This window comes from Camponotus floridanus, unplaced genomic scaffold (assembly GCF_003227725.1).
Source record: "Camponotus floridanus strain SB8 unplaced genomic scaffold, Cflo_v7.5 scaffold1, whole genome shotgun sequence".
Taxonomy (NCBI): domain Eukaryota; kingdom Metazoa; phylum Arthropoda; class Insecta; order Hymenoptera; family Formicidae; genus Camponotus; species Camponotus floridanus.
The window spans coordinates 151,225-173,997 of record NW_020229214.1 but is presented as its reverse complement, the minus strand read 5'-3'; the positions used below and the strand labels follow the sequence as shown (position 1 = coordinate 173,997).

Sequence of the window (22,773 nt, the reverse complement as noted above, 5' to 3'; positions counted from 1 at the left end):
CATGATGATTAACGAACTTAAAATTAACGTCGAGATTAATTTATGATTGAGATTCTTGATTTCTTTTATATATTATTACTCTTACAATAATAGATACTGGAAAAACATAATAATATAATAAAAAAAAGAGTTAATACAGATGATAAGATAATAATAAACACAGCAAAATTAAAATTAATTTAAAATAGTGAAATAAGATAGTGAAATATTTGTTAATAATTATTAATTATTAAAATAATGAAACGAATTTTTTTCCCTTGCAAATTAGTTAATTATGAAAACGTTTCTCTGTTTAATGCAACTTATCTAAAAGAAAGTTTAATTTAACGGGGTTAGCCGACATTATTATAGCTGTTAAACCGGCGGATTTTAAATCATCCGGAATCTTGCATGCGCGAAGAAAATGAATTCGCTGCAGTCACGCGAATCGTCGTTACGTGCCGAGATTGAGCGAATGAATTACTATTTCTTTCGCGGAATAAATCAAGCTGTGAAAAAATTAGCCCCCCATTAGAATGCGCATGATATAAATATATTTCTTTTTATATACACCCGGCTGTTACAATTCTATTTGTGTTTCGCGTCCTTCTACCCCTAATTTTGCTTCGCGATTGTTTTTCATTTCTCACATCTATTCCTTGAAAATTGCTTACGTCATAGATATACAATTGCATGCAAATAATGTTTATTTTTTTAAGTAATCGATATAAGCCAATATTAATATTTTTAATTAATCCGTTCAATTGCATCAAATGTCATAAACAATCCAACAATTTTATATTAACATTAATATTTTTTAATCTCGAATTTCATTTAAATCACTTAATTTCGCTTTTCTTTTTTCTATCTTTCGATACAATTATCTTATTCGAAATTGAAATATTAAAAAGATCTACTTAGAGACATGCAAATCTGCTCTCACTCCTGCTCGTTCCCGAGCCTCTATTCTCAATAACAGCGCTCTCGATAATCTAGAGTCTCGAGAATCCAGTCTCGCTGTCGGGAATGAGCGGTAGTGAGAGCAGATTTGCCTCTAGATCTACTGCAGAGACTCAGCCAGGCAACACCGACCTCTGATTGTTTCGTATCAATCATTTCTTTAAGTGATCGATATAAGTTAGTATTAATCCTTTTAATTAATCCGTTCAAATTGGATCAAATGTCATAAAAAATCCAACAATCTTATATTAACAATATTTTTAATATTTTTTACTGCAAAGACTCAGCCAGACAACACCGATCTCTGATTGTTTCGCATCAATCATAATAAACCTGTAATTCAACGGAAAGTAGTCCGACAATAATAATTATGGCATAAACGCTATCGATTGCAAGCAACAGAAATGGAGGAAGCGACTGGAGACTTCATCGATACACAGAGAGAGAGAGAGTGTTAGCAGTAATCTTTTTTATTTATTAAGAAAAAGTCTCCCTGTTTATATTAGCGTCGTTGAATAAGTACCGTGTCAGAGTTTCGCGCGAGGATAAACATATACATATATACTCGGCGTAGTTTGTTCTCGCATAATTCCCGCACGCGTGTAGCAAAATAAATCGGATCTTCTTCTTTTTTTTTCTCCCGTACGAAATTGTCGTTGCGGCGAATCGCCTTCTGGACGAGTCCGTTTATCCAAGGCGCTTTACAAGTATGCCGTAAATATATCGTACAATTAAATACATCGAGGATAAATAGGTCGTCGTCCCGTAACCGCAAGGTTTTTTTTTTTCCAAAGAGGCTTACATTCCAACAGCGGATGGGGGGGATAAATGTGTGACTAATGCTCGCAATTATATTAGAATGGCAAGAAAAGCCGCATTTTCAAAACCGCCTTACACGCTAATATTTATAATTACATAATTCATCACAGCAATAAACAAAATATACCTGTGCGCATGTGGATGTACAAAACTCGTGGATTATCATTTTTCTTTCTTACTTTTTCTCGCGTCTCTTTCTCCCTCGGTTTCTCGCAACCTTCAATTACTCACTTCCACACCTTATAAATTAGAGCTTACTTTAGAAGTATTAAAGTTACATCGTGTAATATCTGTTTCCGGAATTCAATACAGCCGTACCGACTATACGGGGGGATCGTACGTTCACGCTGTGTAGGGAGGTGTGATAATTGAATATCGTTGATATACGCACGCACGCAGTGTGTATCAGTCCTGTCGAATTTTGTGAAAAGGAAATCGTACCAGTGTGTGAAAGTAACCGACCGTTCGTACTTTTGTGATTCGCATAAGGCATTAGAAATTGTATATTTAAGGCATATCGGTTGTCGTTTCTGCTTCGCATTTTCAAACGCGCATAAAGTAACAAGGCCTGCACTGTGTCACTATTATTAGATATCTCGTGTCTCTCAAAATAGTATATATAGATATATATATGTATATGTATAAAACAATAGTCATACAAAAAATATAATAAAATATTAATATAATATATATAATATATATATGCTGAGAAAATATTAATAACTAATAAAAAATGTTTGCGACGGTAATCAACTAGGCGTCTACGGTCGAGAATCGTTTTCGAATCTGCTTTCAGAGATGAGTTGCTAACGATATAAATACAGTAATTACAAAACTTATATAAAGTATCTATTCGTATGACTACATTTTTTTCGCTTAATCGTGTCGAGTTTCGTGTGTGTGGAGGGGACATTAGGACATCGCGACAAGTCCATCCTATCTGTATAAAAATAAGAATCTGTCTTCGTTATTCAAGTGCTCAAATATTTAATATAATTCGAATCCATACACTTTCGCTTACTTCAACAAATCTCCTGAATTCCGGAACAGTCCATTATTTAGAAAATATACGATATATACAATAAAAATGTATTTTTAGAGTTCAGTTTCGTTTCTCAGTTTGGCTGTCACATTTACGCCTATATGTGATGGATGTCACAGAGTTAATGGATGGCGAAATTCACACTAGAATGTATCCGCATATTCAAGTTTTTCTGCGTACTTTTTTTTCTATCGCTTCTTTACTTCCTCTAGAGTTAGTACATGTAGTTTGATACATGCAAATATATATCTGTGTGTACATATATACGCGTATGATCAATAAAACCTTATATATGTACAATTGGCAGTGTATGTGTACGTGTATGTAAGAGTACAATTGGCAGTGTATGTAAGAGTGTCATTTGATAAAAATAGAAAACTATTGAGCTTCGCGTGATGGACCGTATTCTTGGCTTCCCTCCCTCGTTCATAATATCACATAGATTATGTTATTATTTTTGCTTAATACTTAAATCAATGTAAGTTTCAAGATATCGTGCAGTTAACACTATACCAATTAGTATTTTTAAGTTTTATTGCTCTAGCCGCATTATTTCTTCGACTAATGTTGATAAAAAAACGTATGATTTATTATTGATACCGTCACACTACCGCTAAAATAAAAAGATGTTCCAAAATAAACCAGTTTTCAAAATCAAAAAATAATAATGAGTCTTGCATCATCCATGCAAAATGAAATACATTATAAGATAATCACAATAATAAAGAGAATCACAATATACGATATAGATATTAATTAGATTATATGTATATCGTTACTTGTAATTGTACACTATCTTAATTTTCGAAAATGCAAAAAAAGTATACAAACGACCCATTGATATTTATACAGGACGTGTAAAGGCCCGTCTACAATGGCAGTAGCATAAGGTTGTAAGGTTGTAAGCGAAATGAATCAAATCATTTCTTACGACTACTATGTATGTTCTACGACGGACGCGCAATCAGAATTAAGAACGCAGAATTTTTCCGTGATTGAGTATGCGCGACTGCCATAGAAACGCATGAAATCCGTAGGAAATGGATTTGGTTCATTTCGCTTACAACTGCTACGACCTACTGATACTGCCATTGTAGACGGGCCTTAACGTTTGCAAGAGATTACAAATGTTAAACTGTCAAGAAAATATATCACCCGGTATTCGAAAGGAAATATTTCATTGTGATATATGAATCTAGTGGCGCGGATCGAAACTTGCCGATATTCGAACACAATGAAAATTGGAGATGCCATACATTTGAATTTGAATGATACATATTGTGTACGATGACGTCGATGATAAATAGGAGATAATGATATTCGCGATTGATTTATTCCGACATCCACTAACTCTGTGCCAGAAATGCAAAAGCATTATGTATATTCGCACGCAACGAGTACGTGTTTTAATGCATCCGCAAATGTACCACACTCGGCTATATATATGTTAGGCCTGTTGAAAGTCTTCGACGATGCACAGCATCGTTCAATAAGTTTATGAATGCGACAAGGACAATGTGTGATTTTTTTACTTTCAACTCTTCAAAGACTGTGCTTTAAAACTATTAATTTCAGAATTACAAGATGATAATCTTCGGAGAAAAATGTTCAAGAAGAACGTACCTCTTTTTTTCTATACTATCCAAGTTTAAAAGATTGATATTTTTTGACAAAATTGTCTTGATAGAATTAGAAGTTTGAATTTTATTTATTTAGTTCCATCTTTGATAAATTGCATATTGATGCGTGATCGATTTTTATGAAAACGAACAAAATAATTTTTCTTTTTGTAAAAATGGATAAAATAATTTTTTTCTAAAAAAAAAAAAAAATTACTTTGTGTTAATACTTTTTCCTATTTTTTGAATTATTCCGATTCACGAACTTATGAACGATAATGTAACACGAGCGTCACACGTACGCGGATCTTCGATTGCGAGGCTGATCTCGAGAATGTCCTTGAAAATGCACGCACTTTCAATAACAATATGCAATATCATGAGCGGTATACTTGTCATACTCTTTTAAAAACAGTCTTTATACAATATTTCAATTATATTATGTACAGTTGTTGTATATACTAGCTAAGAGATAAAACCTATGTCCCTTGTTTTATATTAAATACGAGTTCAATCCGTTAAATTGTTAATTACATAGCATATCCAAATTTTCACTCGAAAATAACTCAATTGAAATATCTCGATTACTTATATCCTGGTCGTATTTACAGTAGCGCCGTACTTAAGAATATACATGTGAGTCTTCGGGTATAGATATTCAAAAGTGGTCGTGATTCGAGGCTGTCGCGTAAATTATACACTTTCGTAATCTCAAAAGTCAGAGCTTATAATAGTTCATCCCATGCATATGTACGACATAAATTTGTTTGAAGTATAAAGTACCATTTCGTATTTTACATTTTAAAACAAATACTGTATTCTAAAGCAATGTTTAGAATAGTTCGCGATAAATTACGATAGGCGATGTTATAAAAAATAATTGTGTATAAAATTCGCGAACATATATAAATAGTCTCGAGGAACACGTCGTGATTACTAATTTACGTAATTAGGCTGCTGTCTCAAAACAAAATGAAAATTAATACGACAATAATAATTATTAGCTGCACGCTTCCCACATCGTTCTTACGTACTGACAGCTCATCGATCGTTCAATAGCTAAAACTATATGTAAGCTATATACACTTCCAGAAACACGCAATACCTGAGAAGTCGTGCTGGAAATTATAGTACCTCAAGTTCTTACATAATAGCTGCAGATCATCTCCAGAGTAATACGCATAGCGTATTAATAGCGACGTAAGCTGCTATGCTTAAGGTAAACAAAGGCTGGGACAACGATGGAGCAAACGCTGCGCTAGAAGCTGCCTTTGTTAAATCTTCACACACCCCTGTAACATAATATAAACATTGAATATTTATACACCTTACCTAGGTTGTTTGTGAGTGTTTAAAGCCAACGTAATATATCTTAACTATGACAAAGTACAGTAATTATTTCACCATTTTTCAATATTATGATTATAACAGAACTGAATAAGATATATATTATGTATTTATTTTTTATTGCAGTTTTTTAAATATTTGCGATATTAAAAATATTATTTTCTAAAAATATTATTTTTTTACAATGTTATTTTCATTCAATCGAATATAATTTGTTACAAATAAATTTTGCATACAATTTTAATTAAAATAATTCATGATCAAGTAACCTTTAAAATTATTATTTTTTTAGTTATAACAATTATGTGAAAATATTTTTATAATTACCTTGATTTGACAGTCTATACATATATTCGTCCTCAGAGTTTCTCTGACAAATTCGTGATGGCACAGACAGCCATAATTCTTGTTCTTGTTGCTTCTGCCTGCCGCCTCTTCCCAAAACTCTGTCTCGAACTCCTTCAAGGCGCATAGAAAAACAAAATGTTTGTCCTAGGCTGGCTGGGAATTCAGAATTCCGTTGCGAAGCTATCGTGTACCATGTTCCTTTCTCTTCCCAACTACCGTGACAAAAATAGGCTGCCAAAATGTATCAAATCTTTAGATTTCTTGCTTTTCTTTATGTGCATAGATACATCTCTTATAGATTATAAAAACCAATCGTATAAATTTATTCATATTTACCAATCTCTTCGTGTTCACACGTATTGGCGATTATCATTTCAGTTTGATCAGACGAAGTGCAGCCTATTTGAATGTTCGTACTCTTGCACTCCGCGTCCTCGGTGTTATCCTGCCAAGTTCGCCTCTTGATAGTCCTTGATAAGTCGCTACGCCGTTGTCGCCTTGACATGACAGCTTCTGACAACGTATGCGACGGAGCAAACTCCAGGATCTCGTATCGTCCTAGATTAGGACATTTTCTCTGATGCAAGGACGTACCTGTAAAATGAAAACAGAGATGTAATTTGCATATGCATTTTACTGTTCGCCCACTAACCCGTGAACCCATAACAACATGGAATGCATGGTACGCAATCCTATCAATATTCATGAACGACGATGTAATATGGATTAGCACTTACTTATTAAGGTCATATGCGGCATCGTGGAAGGATCGGAGATGGAGCACGCCTCGTCTGGCATAATTGCTTTTTGATCTGCAATAAAAAAATAGAAAAATGAAATATATCACTCGGTCGATTTTTGATTCAATGCTGCATATCCAAAGTATATTCACCTGATTGTTGTATCTCGATAATATTACTGTCTCTTTTATGGAATATCATGCAAACATAACCAATATCGCTGAAATCATAAGAATAGATTCAATTGACGAAACTGATGTAATATGTATTACAAACCGCAAGAGAGTTGAGAAATTATTTACCAGCCGCTGGTGACATGAGCGACCAGTTTCACTTTACTCCCCTGCATATTTTCGTTCGGATACTTTTCTACATTATGACAAACGATTTTTTCCTCGTGGAATGTCTCGCTATTGATATCCTGCGCTTGTGCCTTTATTTTCAGAGTAGCATTCTTGTTCGTAAAGTGATAATTCTTTGTACCGTCGAGAGAGTGCCAATCATGGTGCTGAGTTACCCAAGATGGATATTTACATCTACCATGTTCTTTATCGACTGTTAACAAAGAGATACGAAAGATTAAATAAAACCTTTTATTGATTTTAAAAGAGATACTTTCATTCCACACAATTACCTTTAGTAAGCTTTATGGTGGGTGAACCTTCAGAAACCGTGGTTAAACCATTGCAAGTCGGATCGCCAGACTGAGCAAGTAAATAAATCATCTTTCCCTGATGATGAGGCTTTTCTTCATACAAAAAGCACCTATGAATTTTTCAAAATGTTATTTGACGATTTCTCAAATTCAGAAGCTATTTTATTCTTCTTTTTACTAGTTATCGCACTTTTATGAGCATATATATTTATATATACGCTTCATGAAAATAATAAAAAGTATAAGAATGACAATAATAGCTACGTGAAAGATGACAAATGAGCGGTTAATCATCTTTTCACCTTGTCTCAATACCAGTTATAATCTCCTAATATCATAAACATCATTACTAAAATGTGACATGCTAAAACCGCTGTACACAAAACATCTGCCGTACAGGTGCAACAGATGTAAATAAGCAACTTGAGGCACGCAGTATGCTATGACAAAATCGCAACAGCAGCCGCTGCTGTCACGGACTTGAAAACATTACATTACATGAAATTAAAATAACATGTTTCACCTGTATGGATCGCTCTGAACGTTCCTCCCTTTTAAGGTTCCTACCAGATATTTATTACGGCCATCGTTCCAAACCGCAAGGCATTGTAACTCCTCGGCTGCAAACCATCAAATATATTTTATTAAACATAAGAATATAAAACTTTTTATGTATATGTTGCAAAAAAAAATTAATTTTATATAAAATTTTATATAAAAATGTTTATTTAAAATATTTAGTTATATATGCGTTAATTTTTTTTTAATGATTGTAAAAAAAACAAAATAACGATCGCATAAAATTGAAGAGGGAAAAAAAAACTTGTGACACCTTTTTAAAGACCATAACAACCTTACTGAGCAGACTATGAAACTGTGTCCCATTATGGATATTACTTTTACAATGCTCGCCCGAAAGCAATTTGTCAAAGTATAATAGAAATATGATGTAACATATTAAGTGCGGTAAATTAAGTCATTCCAAAGCGGATAATATACTTTTGTAACGTACTGTTACTTTCAGTCCCTTCGACGTCCGGACAGGCCTGGTACTTGAGGAGAAGCTTACTCTCGTCTGTACATTTCTCCGCGAGACTTATAGGCATTGTACACTCGCCGTAACCTCGATTATACGTGAATGTAAACGACGACCCGCTAAATGGGCAGGATATCGGTTTGGAGTTTATGCGGAAGATTGAATAGAGCATGTCATCTGAGGTGATCACACTGCACAATTCTTCCAAATTCTTTCGTTCCAAGGTGCACCACGCTGGAGAGAATATTTTTAGTTTTAACGACCTCTTATTTTTACATGTCGCAGACTCTTTATAAATTTAGAGAAAGATGTCAATAAAGATCCGATGCTTTTATAAAAGAGCTAGTTTTGCAAAAAGCTTGCGATATCATGCTTCGTATTTACTCTCAATAAAAAGGGCGTACCTTCACGATATTGGATGGACGTTCTCATGTCGTCCGTTGATAATCATACATTGATAACAGTTATCTGCAATATTGCTGCAAAAAAAATTCCATTATCAATCATAAACAAATAATTGATAAAAAAAAAAGAAACGTGATTAATTTAATACCTTTTTCTGATGTCGAAATAATAGAATACTTACAAAACGACATATTTGTCATCCGTCCTTTCGACGCAGGCTCTATCTCCGAGAACGGTTGTATTTATAGTGACTGGGGATTTTCCATACTGGTACCATTCTCCCGTCCAACTTGATGGAAACTCGCAAGATCCTGAAATGTAAGGAAACTTTTCATTAAGACATTTTGTCGTGATAAATTTTAAATGTGTTAATTCTAGCAGATATATAATTACTCCTAAAATCACATATTAATATAACAAATCAAATAAAACATTTGTAAAATGCCAATTGCATTTCAAATTTTTTATGAAATTTCTTTTAAGTTTTTAATAAAATTTTTTCTTGCTGAAAAAAAAAATTTCATAATGAAATTATCGAGAAATATTCCAAAATATATTCTTATAATTAAACCTCTGTCTCTCTCTCCTTAAATTAAAATTTTGTCAAATTAAAATTCAAAATATTAATCACAAAAAGCTCAATTTACTTAAGATAATTTATTTGCTAACTTGCAACTAAATTATCTATCCCATTATAATATTTAAAAAAATATTAATTATATACATTATATTAAAGTTACAAGTGTACTTTTAAGTACAGGATGAGAATCTAAAATTAAATCTCACAAACGAGTTTTCTTTCATGCATCACACATGATAAATCGTGAAAAAAATCCTGATTGTTGATTCGTCGGATATAATGACGCTTCCACTTTAGAAACAAATTATTTCCTTCTTGATTAAACTCTACGTTCATTTAATCCAGGTGATCAAGAATCCAAAGACGAAGGATCGCTTGATTGGGAGAATTAAGAGGCTCCACATGCTCGGGGCTTTCATTAAGAGGAGAGCGAGCGATTAGAAAATTGCTATCGGGCCCAATATCACGATTGCTGGTCGGAGCGTGAGAGTCAGAATCAAGAGATAAAACTGGCCAGCATGTTGTTCCATTGCGTAGCAAAGCGAGGAGCAACGCTCGGAATGCGCGAGTTGAAGAAGAAAAAAAGTTAACGACTCGCTCGTCATTTCTCCAGCCTTCGTCGCCTGTTTGTCTTAGTCACCGGCCGCCAGGATGATCCAGTGAAAAGATGCCAGACATGAACAGGCCAGACATGGACAGAACGTGAACGGGAACATTTCTAACGGGACGTTTTCAGACGCACAAAGCAGAATGCTAGGCTGATAGAGAGCAAACCGTCGTGAATGATTGAGCGCCTTCGTCCTCGGCAGTCTAAATGGCAGAAGAGTTGAGCTCTTTAGACGCTTCAATCTGTTGGAGGCATCTTGCCAGATGTGCCCAGATAGAGCAAGTATTTATTTCCCAAGATATTTTGGCGAAATAAAAATATATATTATATTGTGATAAATCTAGCAGTTCTCCTAATAATTATATGAGATAAATATATTTTCTAAAAAAGAGAGAAAAAGATATTTTTTTAATTTTCTTTGTTTGATTGAAGAAAAATATACAGGGTGTTTCTTAATAAGTGTGAAAATTTTTTTCATATAAATATTAAAAAGTTCTAAAAAAATTGAATAGGGATTGCTAGTTTCATCCCCTTATAACAATACGGAAGACTAAAAAAAATATCAATAAATAACCTTTTTACTAGTAGAAAATATCTACCTAATTTCATTTCTTTAACTTGTTCCAAATTTGAGAAAAAAATAAAAACCTCATTTTAACCCCCATTTTTGGAAGTGTAACTCCGCAGGGAGAGATGTAGGAGTATATGTTTATATGAAAAACCCTCCTTAATTTTCAACAAAGAATCATCCCCTAAAATTTTTCGCATTTATTGAAAAACATCTCTGTATATTGATGAAACTCTCGTTAATGTTGCAGTATTATTACCACAAAATATGAGAAAAAAAAAGAAGGGGAGCATTCATATTACAACTTTATTAGAGCACAATCAATAAGGTATAAAAGCGTGTATTGTGTAAATTTTCATTGATACCGAACCTTTTTGTCTCGCACAAAAAATGTGTACAAGCGCGTGTAATAAATTTGGACTTCAAAGTTGACGCCAGCTCGTTTCTCACGAATTAATGACTTTTTCTATTTCGAGAAATGGAATCATTTCGGTCTGCTCGTCCTTTGGGGTTCTTTATAAAATATGGATCTTATAGGACGCGGTCCCCCGAGAGCAGGCGATAAACACCCTTGGCCGAAGGGTTAAAGTCCAAGTGTTCGGCAGTGCGTATATTTACCGCCGATGTTTAGTACGTTCGATCGAACGCGCGTACATTTCGGGGTGGTTGCTTGCTCGGCGGCGCGAACGGTGGCGAATGTCAGAAATAGAGCCGGGGAAGAGGAGGCGGAGGGACGGCGGAGGCGGAGGGTGCGCGAAGGGAAATGGGATACACACGCGACAACGTCTACGGGGTGTCCCGGAGAACCGATCCGGCCTTAATATTAATGACGGACACATCGGCGAAAATGTAGTCTGTTTTCCGGAAAGGGAGCGGGAGGGACGTTTCGTGGGAGAGGCCATTAAAGTAACAGCCGACATTAATCATCTCCAAATTGGAGTGCTAAAGTATTCAGAAGTCAGAAAAGCGACGGGGGTTACTTAAATTTAAATGAACAGCGAAATTTCGTCCTTTCGGGAAATGGACCCCAGTTCCCCTATTTAATTCGCAAAAAAAAAAAAAAAGAATTGACATTGGAAATTTCGCATTTTTGATTGTTTGTAACACGAAGCTTAATGAGCGTTTGTCTATAATTCATTCTGGGAAAAATCAATTTTAATGAAGGATTTAGAGGACACCTTATATGTGCGCGCGGTGAACCGAGCAGCCAGCAACGTGGAACGCGGGAGAAAAGGAGGAAGGGCGAGGAAAAGCCGTCGACCGTTTTAGACACGCATCTTTCGTCGGAGGAACATCATTTATCTCGACGCGGCCCGGGGGGAGAGGGAGGATGGAACGTTTCGCTTCCGACCCTCTCTCTCTCTCTCCCCCCCCTTCTCCCTCTCTGTCGCATTCGTCCTCGATGAGAAGAAGCGACGACAGATACCGCGGACGCGCGGACAGCCGCTCGACAGACGGCGGCGGCGGTTTTGTACGTCTCGCGCCTCTCCTCGAACGGCTCTTTTTCAGAGAGGCCGACGAGAGCGAGGCGCGAAGCCGTAGAAAGCGGGGGTGGCGACTCGTTAACGAGCTAACGAGCGCGCGGAGTCTCATCCGCGAGAGAGGTTCCGAATCGGACGAAGGAGACACGAGAAAATGTACGTAAACAGACGACTTAACTCGGGGAAAACATGACGAATAGACTTCTCAACGGAAGTAGGATGTTCTCGAGACTCTTAAATATGCTCTCTTTCCTCGTATGTTCAATGTGTGTTAGGTGCATTTGCCTGTCCACATGGTAATATTTCTGGGACCGAAATGACTCTTCCCTTGACAACATTGTCGAGACGTGAATAGTTCTTGGATGGTAACTCATTAAGAAAAAGGGGTTCTTAGCGTGTCATCCATTCTCCTCCAGAAATATCGCACGAAAAGCGAGTGATGAAAACTGATTTCTTGAAAATCAATTTTTTTTAAATAGCTATAAATTCTTAATTTGAATTATAATTATCTTTTGTTGTTTAATATTGCAGTTTTAAAAGTGCTAAAATGTCAAAAGATGTCGCTTAGCAAACATCGAATCAAAAATTCTGGCACAAATCAAATTACTTCAGCTTTCAACGAAAAATATCATTCTATATGTTTATCAGATATGTACATATTTACTTTTAAATATGAAATTTGCAGTTACATTTTTGTGCAAATTTAATTTAAAAATTCCTCGACAACATTGTCGAGACGTGAATAGGTCTTGGATGGTAACTCATTAAGAAAAAGGGGTTCTTAGCGTGTCATTCTTTTCCAAAAATACCGCATGAAAATGAGTAATAAAAACTGCTTTCTTGAAAATCAATTTTTTTTAAATAGCTATAAATTCTTAATTTGAATTATAATTATCTTTTGCTGTTTAATATTGCAGCTTTAGAAGTACTGAAATGTCGAATAATGTCGTTTGACAAACATCAAATCAAAAATTCTGGCAGAAATTAAATTACTTCAATGAAAAATATCATTCTATATATTTATCAGATACGTATTTAAATATCATGAAATTTGCAGTTACTTTTTGTGCAAATTTAATAAAAAAATTCCAATAATATCGCATTTTATTTATTCGTATCACAAAGACAATAAATAAAAGCTATAAAAGATATGAAATCCCAAATTTCAAATTAATATAAATTTATTGCACACAATTTAACAGAATTGTCGAAATGACTTCGGTGAAATTTTAAAAAAGAAAAAAAAAAGAAAAATTCTCGTTGTCCCTTTATCTTTAGTAAATAATCTGAAAGAAGAAAAAAAAACAATGCATATCTATAAAATATAAGCAGCATCTCTTTAGAACGGCAGTGTTAAAGATTGATTTCATCCAACATCGTATCGACTTGGTGACTTCACTCGATAACACTGCGTCTGACATCATTGATGCAACAGATCTTAAAGGCTTTAAAGTGACAGCGAAACATCATAATACGCCGACATGCGAAAAGAAGACGCTTCGTGAAAGTGGCATTCAAGGACGCGCGTTTATGAGGACGAGTAGACGTAATTATTTGCTATTACTTCATTGTTCGCGCATTATCGAAGTCGCAGACGTGAGGTGGAGATATATACATATTTGCACACGCCATACACACACACACATACGCACACGGATATATATACCCGGCGCGCTCATAAATGACTCACCGTTTGCAGAGGGTAGATCGACCAATGGTAGTATCAGCAGCACCAACACCGACACTGGGGTGAGGAGCCCTTTTCGGCGCGGGAATGACTGTTCCTGCATCCTGGAAAATATACGCACATACTTTCATTATACGCACGTTGAAATATGCAGGCCGGTTGGCGCGAATTTCTACCGCGCGCATCAGAGAACATTTGCAAAGTCTTATTTTTCTTTCATCACGTCAGAGAGAAATTACGAGTTATCAAACATAATTGTAAATCTAATCGCGTATTATGTAAAATAGTGTGTATAATTGACAGATCAGATTTCTAATTATTTAAAAAAAAATATCAATATATATTAAAATTTAAATTCATTGTACTATTATTAGATATGACACTGTAAAATTGTGTAGCATTAATTATAATAATTAATTCATTCGAAAATTTTTGTCAGAAGTGTCTTTGTGATAATTTATTATTATGAAGATATGAGTGATTTAAATAAATTGTGAATGTTATTGATAATTTATTGAAATACATGATGTGATTAGATTGTGAATTGTAATCTTCTCTTAATTTTTTGCGCAATAATTTATTTACATTCAACTAAACAATACGCGCGTTCGCTACTTTTTTAACTATTAAATCAAGTTATTTTTTAATTATTAAATCAAGTTATTTTTTTAATTATTAATTTTTCAATTATTTTGCGACTGTAAAATAACTAATTGTGTAAAATCTAGCGTAGGAGAAATATAGGTTATACAATAATTTGTGTGATTAAAGTAATCTATGTTGTTAAAATAATCTGTGTTATTAAAATAGTATTAAAAAACACAGAAGAGAGAACGTACCTGTACGAGATGATAATCGCGAATGACATTGCGCGCGCGAATATTAAAAGTAGATCGGTACGTAAAGTAGCACGAACCACGTGTCCGATCATATAGCACGAAACATGAGCAGTGGGGATAGAAAAAAAAAGCGACAGATAATTCAACATATAGAAAAAATAAAATAAACAGATGACTAGAGGTTTATTTAGAAAAAGAGAGAGTTTTAAGCAAATATAAGAAAACTGAAAAATAATACCAAGTTACGGAAATATATATAGTCTCTGCCACTATTGCTACAGTACAATAATAATTAAATACAAATTAAGTATATATTAATATAATTAATACAATAAATTCAGTAAAAATCAAGTAAAATTAAGTAATAAATTAAGCATAAATTAATATAAGATATAATAGAATTTTTAGTTTATACAAAAAAGAAAAAGTTTTCTGAACATAAATATGCAAGTCTGGAAGAAAAAAATATACAAATAATGATTTTTTTTAATTAATCGTCAAAAATAGATGTAAAAATAATAAATTAATTTTATTTAAAATGTAGAATTAAGTTGCCGATTGTTTAATCGAGTATTTAATCATTAGTCATATTTATTTCGATCGCAGCAGTATAATCTTCCAAATTATTTTTAATTTGAAAATGGTTTGAATTTTTAATTTGCTCAAATTTAATTTGATTCCATTGGATTTAACTAATACAATTTATTTGATTTAATCAGTATCTTAAAACCAGAACAATCTAATTCTATTCGAAAATCCTGTATCTATATAACATTCATGCGCGTTCCAATTTACGGAATAATATTATTTATTAATTATAAATAATACTAAATTATATAGATGTGGGAAAAATTGATATCGCGTTATATAAAAAAAGATATACGTCTCATTATAATAGGTATCAATGTGAATTATTTAGGTAATAAAATTAGTACCTTGAAAAAAAGAACAACTAATCCCTTTCCACGACTGGAATTAAAGGGACGAATGTCGTGTACATACAACATTTCCTCACCGTACAATCGTTCTCATTCCACGGAAATCTCCCTTATGTTCGTCGTCAGTAAAGCTACGTCACGCTATACGCTCATATGTCTCGAAACTTGATCAATTACTCGATAAAATCAATATGTTGAAAAGAGAACAACTCTATAATTCTGTTTTATGACTTGCAGATTAAAGATTGTACACATATGTATATGTATACATGTCCTATATTAATAAAAAAATTTCGTGAAGAAAGATTGACAAATGTAAGAAAGAAAATTAAAACGTCTTTTCATTCAATCACCGATTTTGAAAGTAATTATTTACGTTGTTTTTATATCATTGGTTTATCGTACCACTCTTAAATTTTTAAATCATAGAACGTGAGAGAGTACATTAAATTGCGATGATTTCATAAACACATCAATTGAACATTTTCACTATGACATATATGTAACACACATATAATATATACGCGCTGCACAATAAAAAATTGTGCGTTTATATGTTAAAATTTTCTTGTGTTACCACGTTTTGATTAATACTTCAATGTAAAATTAACACACAACCTATATGTTATAATGTTTTCATACGTATTTATGTCACCTTCATGCGTATTTATGTCACCTTCATGTTTATTCCAATTTAACACTTATATGTTTCTTAGAAATATAATATTATTTTGAGTATTTTTAACATAATCATTTTAAACAATCAACATGTCTCAAAGTCAGTTTACATTCTAAGAAAAGTTAAAGTTAATCTTCAAATAATCTTGAACTTTGACATACAAAAATAATCAAATTTTCTAAAATCAAATGTTTCTATTACAAATAATTTAAGTTAAAATAATTACTATTATACGTTAATGTCCTCAACATTTCTTACGAGTTATTGTAACTATTTTTTCATGTAATTTTTAATTAATTTGTATGTTATTTTTGCATTACACTTCAAGTCACGAAAACACAAATAAATGTATAAAGTATTGTGTCAATTATTTAACATATTTAGTTTGTCAATAAGTAACATACGACGAATGAGTTATTTTAACTTAAAATTTAGAGTGGACTTTCTGGGACATGAAAAATGTTATAATTAACATTTTATTTTTTACTATATATGTACATTCCGAAGAATCTAAAGAAAGACGACCTAAAAAACGAAAAGAGAAATAAAAATAAAAAAATAAAAAATAAAAATGAATTAAGAAAAAAATATCATAAGAAAAATAAAAATAAAAAAAATAAAAACGATAATAAGATTATCTCATAAATAATCGTCTTATGAAAAGACAAAACACATCATTGTTCTACACATTTTCTTTCTCTTTTCTCTCACTGTTTCCACAAAAATCGAAGATTTACCTTATGTTTGCGAGAGGAAAGTCGACTGCGAGTTTATCGCGTTACCTCGCCATGGGTTGTCGAAAACCGAACAGTCGCCAAGAAACGTTCACCAAGGATCTCGTCAAGGCAAATCACACGGGAAAAGGATAAAAACGAGGAACTTTCGCGACACGAAACGCACCGTCCACCGTCTATCGCATCGAAATGAGAGCGAGTCGCGATGATCGGCTATAGAAGAAAAAGCGCATCCATCCCGGTGGTAGAGCTCGAGACGCGACGACGAACGTCCACGTACGTATCGCCACGTGAATGGAAAGAACGAGGGATGCATTATTTAACGAGGTACACGTGTACCGCGCCGCTTTGTTGCAACTTACGTTAGCGATGCGACATCGACGTGAAACGCTTCTCTCTCTCCCTCTCTCGGGGACGCATTCGTAGCCCACATCCGCACGCACGTCTTACGCATATGTCACGCGGATCGACCGTTTGACATTTCTGACATTTCGCGCTGGAAGAATCAATTTCGATAGCGCGCTAACATACTTGATATTAATAACTAAACTAAACTTCGTTGGGCAAACAAAGCGTAATTCAGATCGACACCATTGAGAATATCTTATACATGGAGCACTTTTTTCACATTTTTTTTTTAATTCGCGGACGTGCTAAAAAAAGAATGATTGGCGCAGCAATCGATGCTAAAAATGCATAAGGATATATTATTCGACGTGATAATACAACTGGATTTGTCTCGTGGTGATGTAAAAGGGAATTTTTAGATTTTAATTTATAAGCTTGATTTAATTTTTCATTTGACGAATTTTTGATATGACCCGATTTTGGAGAAAGATGTTGATTTGAGGTTTCCGGAAAAAAAGCTTTTTTAAATATTCTAAAAAATTGCAATTTTAGCTTGCAGATGAATCTTCTTGAAAGCAATCGAAAAACGATAATTTAATTTCTCTACTCCTCATTACTTCTCTCTGAAGTTCTATCCTTTAATGTTGCAATAATGTTCTTTCAATATTGAATTATTCCGCGATCGCTATTATTCTTGTCTGCCCTATAGCAATTGTGTGGCTGAAACGACATTCGATAGCAGTGGGAGAGCCTATAATATAGGTGGGACTATAATTCTAAGAGAGGCAAAGAAAGAATATGTCGTTAACTATAATTATTCAATTTCAGCTATTGACGGGATTACACACTTGTAACGCGATAAATCTACTTAAGAATGAGCCAAATGTCCTTTTTCGAATTTTATGTCACGTATAATAAATCGTATTTAACACGTCAAGAGAAACTACTTTAATGCAGATTTTCCGAAATGCAACTATTTTTCTCATTTTCGAAGTCAGCATAATTATCTGTGATAACTACTCATACATATTTACAAAATAAACAACTCAGTGAGTAATATTTGCTAATTATTGACTTTTAATTAATTTTAAAACACTATAAATATATCATAATTAATTTTAAAATTAATTAATTAACTAATTAATTTAAAAATTTTGTTTTAAAATTAATTAATTAAATAATTAATTTTAAAATTTTGTTTTAAAATTATTTAATTAAATAATTAATTTTAAAACACTATGAAAAAAATATATACAATATACATTTAATGCTTTAAAAATAATTATTAAAAATGGATAATTATAGCAAATGATTAATAAATATATATAAAGTAGCCAGAATATATTTACGTAAAAAATGATAGTCTCATAAACATAAAATATTTAAAAATATTTTATATCTGAAAAAATGTCTTCTGAATCATGCAAAAGATTGATGGACACATTTGTGGTAATAAAATATTCTGCTGATAGATCTTTTCAAAATCTATACATTCCGCTATATATATGAACGTGTGCAGAACGAGTTTCCATCTCCGATCACCGATACATTTGCGTTACATTTATCTTAAATGTGATCCGGGTTATTGATCTCTAAGGCTGCCGCAACTCGATGGTACTGAATAAATAAAGCATAAAATAAATAAACGCAAGACAGACAACACACGTACACACATGTATACACATAGAAACGCCGCTCCAATTTTTTTTACCTAACACTCATGATTATTTCAGATCGAATATGTTTTTTATATGTTTTATATTAATACTGTGAATCACTATAATGCGATTCAAGTATTGATAATGTTAGCAATCTTATCTATCTTGATGATAAATGAGCCGAACTGATTCACGTTGTTGGAAAAAAACAAACATTATTCTTCTATCATTAAAGTCGCTTTGTATTATAGCAACAAGAGTTATTATTAATTTACCGCATTTGTTACTCGAATCGATCTTTCTGGGAATAATAGCGACGATCGTTTATCATATTAAATGTGTGTGGTTTTCCCAGTCACGATTGCATTAGATTCTAATTAGAGGATGATCGATGATGATCTTTGACATTCAATTTTTATGCAACGTGCTATTCGTATCGTTACACTTTGTTGATTATATTTTAAGGAACAATTTATATAAATATTTATATAAATTTATTGAATTTAAGGAATAACGATATATTTTTTAAATAGAAATTAATAAGGTCATATAATCTATTTATTTATTAATATATTTATTTATTAATATTTATTAATATAAATAATTTATTTATTAATATATCTATTAATCTATTAATCTATTATCTATTATCTATTTATCTATCTAATTATATTTAAAAATCGTATATACATATTTTTAAATTATTTAATTCATGTATAAACATCTATTAATAAAAATATTGCAAGAAGTCTGGTTGAAAATATCTGATAGATGATATTTAAATCCAGATTATATTTGAGACATTTTTAAATATAGAGCAATAATAATATTATATTCGCATTACGAGATAATATTCTCAGTTGTAATTTATCGAGGCTTTATAATTGCAATAAAAAAAAATAAAAAAATCAAAGATGAAATTGCTTGATGATCTCAGGTATCTCGGGATACTACCCTGAGGATGACTCAGGAACAGGTCGGTAAGGGAAAACTGTCGGCTACTAACCGGAATGGGACAAAAGGCAACCGCAAAGTCGAGCCGGTTGCACCAACGTCGGTTAGCCTTTAATCTCTCTTCTGTATCTTTATTACAGCTACGATTGTGCGATGCAGAGGATCGTGTGTAATGGGAGGGAACAAGATATCGCTAGCCGATTGAATAGCCAATCAAAGCTTGATACAGTTGATCAACCCTATGGGTTGCTTGTATAGACATTAGACCTGCTCTTTTCAGTCATACTTAAATTCATCCTTGGTCTCTCCCTCCCTCTCTCTCTTTCTCGCGTGTGAATATGTTTTATTTTTTAAAAAGGCAAAGCATTTTTTAAAAAGGTATGCCAACGATGTGCAAGATTAAATCTATCAACAAAATCAATAATTTTAAATCTGTTCTTTCGAGTCAATCTTTTTTAAAAGTTGTTCATATTTTTCTACAATTTTTTCCTCATTTTTTTCTACCTCTATAAATTATATGATGACTTCTTTTCAATAAGAATTCAATTTGATTAAATCATTTTTGTCATAACTTCACAAATTAAATAAATAAATATATATATATATATATATATATATATATTTAAATTTTAATTATTTAATTATTTAATTAAAGTTATGACAAGAATGATTTAATCAAATTTGTATTGAAAAGAAGTCATATAATTTTATATATTATAAGATTATATATAAAAGATATATAAGATTCTAAATGTAAAAATTATGTAAGATATACTATTTATATATAGATATACTATTTATATATATCATCTTTTTATCACAATTTTAATACTAATTAAATATATACATGTGTGCAATATATAATCTTAAAAATTAAATTTCTATTAAAATATATCTGAAGAAAAAAGAAAAAGAAACTTTCATTATGTTTTTATTTTTGTAATTTTTTTATATTTTCATACATTTTACAATCGCTCCTGAATATTAGCGAAAAAATATTAGCGTTCTTAATGAGAAAACGTCAACTTTAAATTAATTAGCTTCCATATATAAAGTGAACTATAGGAAGTTTGAGATATCTTACATACTCATTATATTTATTTATGAGGCGGACAATGTAAGTATAATTAATAGAGGAGGAAAGAAAGTAGCATAGAGGAGAGAGAGAGAGAGAGAGAGAGAGAGAGAGAGAGAGAGAAAGAGAGAGAGAGAGAGAGAGAGAGAGAGAGAGAGAGAGAGAGAGAGAAAGAGAAATATAGGAAGAGAGAGAGAAAGAGAGAGAGTTATTAAGAGAGATGTATATTTAAATAATGTATATTTAAGTAAAATTTATAAATACTTATATATTTTCTTTCACTTTTTTAAAAAAAACAACTGTCAAACATATAAAAAAAAATGTTTTTTTTGTAAACAAAAACATCATGCTATCCAGAGTACATTTTTTATAACAGCTATTTAGGAATAATTGTTATATATTTAATAAGGTCAAATTTTTCTTCTCGATGTAATTCTCGAATCCAACGATCCATTTTAATCAATTTTTTTCCTTTAACTACATTACACATATGTTATTAATTCGGTGATGATGTTTCGCGAATTTGCTAAATCACGTTAACTGGTCGATTTTACACATCTACCGATATTATCAGATTGATAATTTTATATATATTATTAATCATAATTTAAATTTAATGTTGTAAATGAGGTTGACATATAAAAAAAAGGTCATAATAAAAATACATTTTAAAAACCTAATCCTTTTAACCGTCTTTTCTTCTAAATTTGAATATACTCGTTTTATTCCCATACAGATATCATTGTTATTACATTGCAGCAATATTGCAGCAATATTGCTGCAATGTAACAACAATAATCTTCTGCAATGTAACAACAATAATCCGCTGTACGGTAATTAAAACATACAAACTAAATAAAAGCAATTTCGGTAAGGGACGCAATCGAGGGAAGGATGGGCGATCATCGAGCAAGGATAAAGGCTGATTACGGGTCGTCATCGGTCCAAGGACACAGGGGCAAGAATCTGGCGCGACTAACCTTGAGTACGCGGAGTATCCGTCACCGTGGCGTAGACAGTACCCCGGGGAAGCAATCACATGATGCACTAACAACGAACGCACAGCACGATCGCACCGTCACCGGGTTGAATCCGTCGACGGGGCATCGGTCGGAACGCCGCCGCGCGATCCGTATCGGCCTCGGCACGAAGGTGACAGAAGGGAGCGCACAGGACGATCCTTCGCGAGCGGCCAGGGCGCCTCTCTCTCTCTCCTCCTCCTCTCCCTTCCTTCCTCTCCGTCCCCCTGTCTTCTACGTCTCGCTCCCACCCTCCGGACGAGGTGCTTCGACGGGGCGCCCCGATGCGCGAAAGCGTAACCAGAAACGGAATTTTCGAGTTCCCGACACTCGGTTTACTCGCGAACGGCACGGCCGTCGACAGCGAGCGACGAAATGAGCCTCGACGACACCCCGGTGCACCCGTGCGTCGTCCCCGTCCGCGTCCTCGTCGTCGTCGACTCTCCGGCGGCGGCGGAGCGACGTAAAGCGAGGCAGGTTAACAATGGCGGCTACTACGATCTACGATGCGTGCGGCGAGACGAGAGAGGGGGAAGAGAGAGGTGGTTGCGCGGAGCGCCACTAGATGGCGCGGCAGGGCGAGGGATGGGAGCCGGGGTGGTTGAGCGGAGCGCCGCTAGATGGCGCGACGAGGCAGCGACCGTACACGTCGCCGG

General features: G+C 33.5%; 1 non-coding gene across 1 annotated transcript; it reads right to left on the bottom strand.

Moving 5' to 3' along the window:
* Positions 1 to 1,573: 1,573 nt before the first annotated feature.
* Positions 1,574 to 22,693, bottom strand: LOC105253534. The gene is made up of 13 exons (XR_003122855.1): positions 22,079 to 22,693; positions 13,877 to 13,977; positions 9,132 to 9,261; positions 8,950 to 9,024; positions 8,522 to 8,779; positions 8,033 to 8,129; positions 7,489 to 7,619; positions 7,157 to 7,409; positions 7,007 to 7,074; positions 6,852 to 6,926; positions 6,451 to 6,708; positions 6,094 to 6,345; positions 1,574 to 5,711 (listed from the first exon to the last, which is right to left on the bottom strand). It is a non-coding gene; the product is annotated as an uncharacterized LOC105253534 (transcript).
* Positions 22,694 to 22,773: the final 80 nt, after the last annotated feature.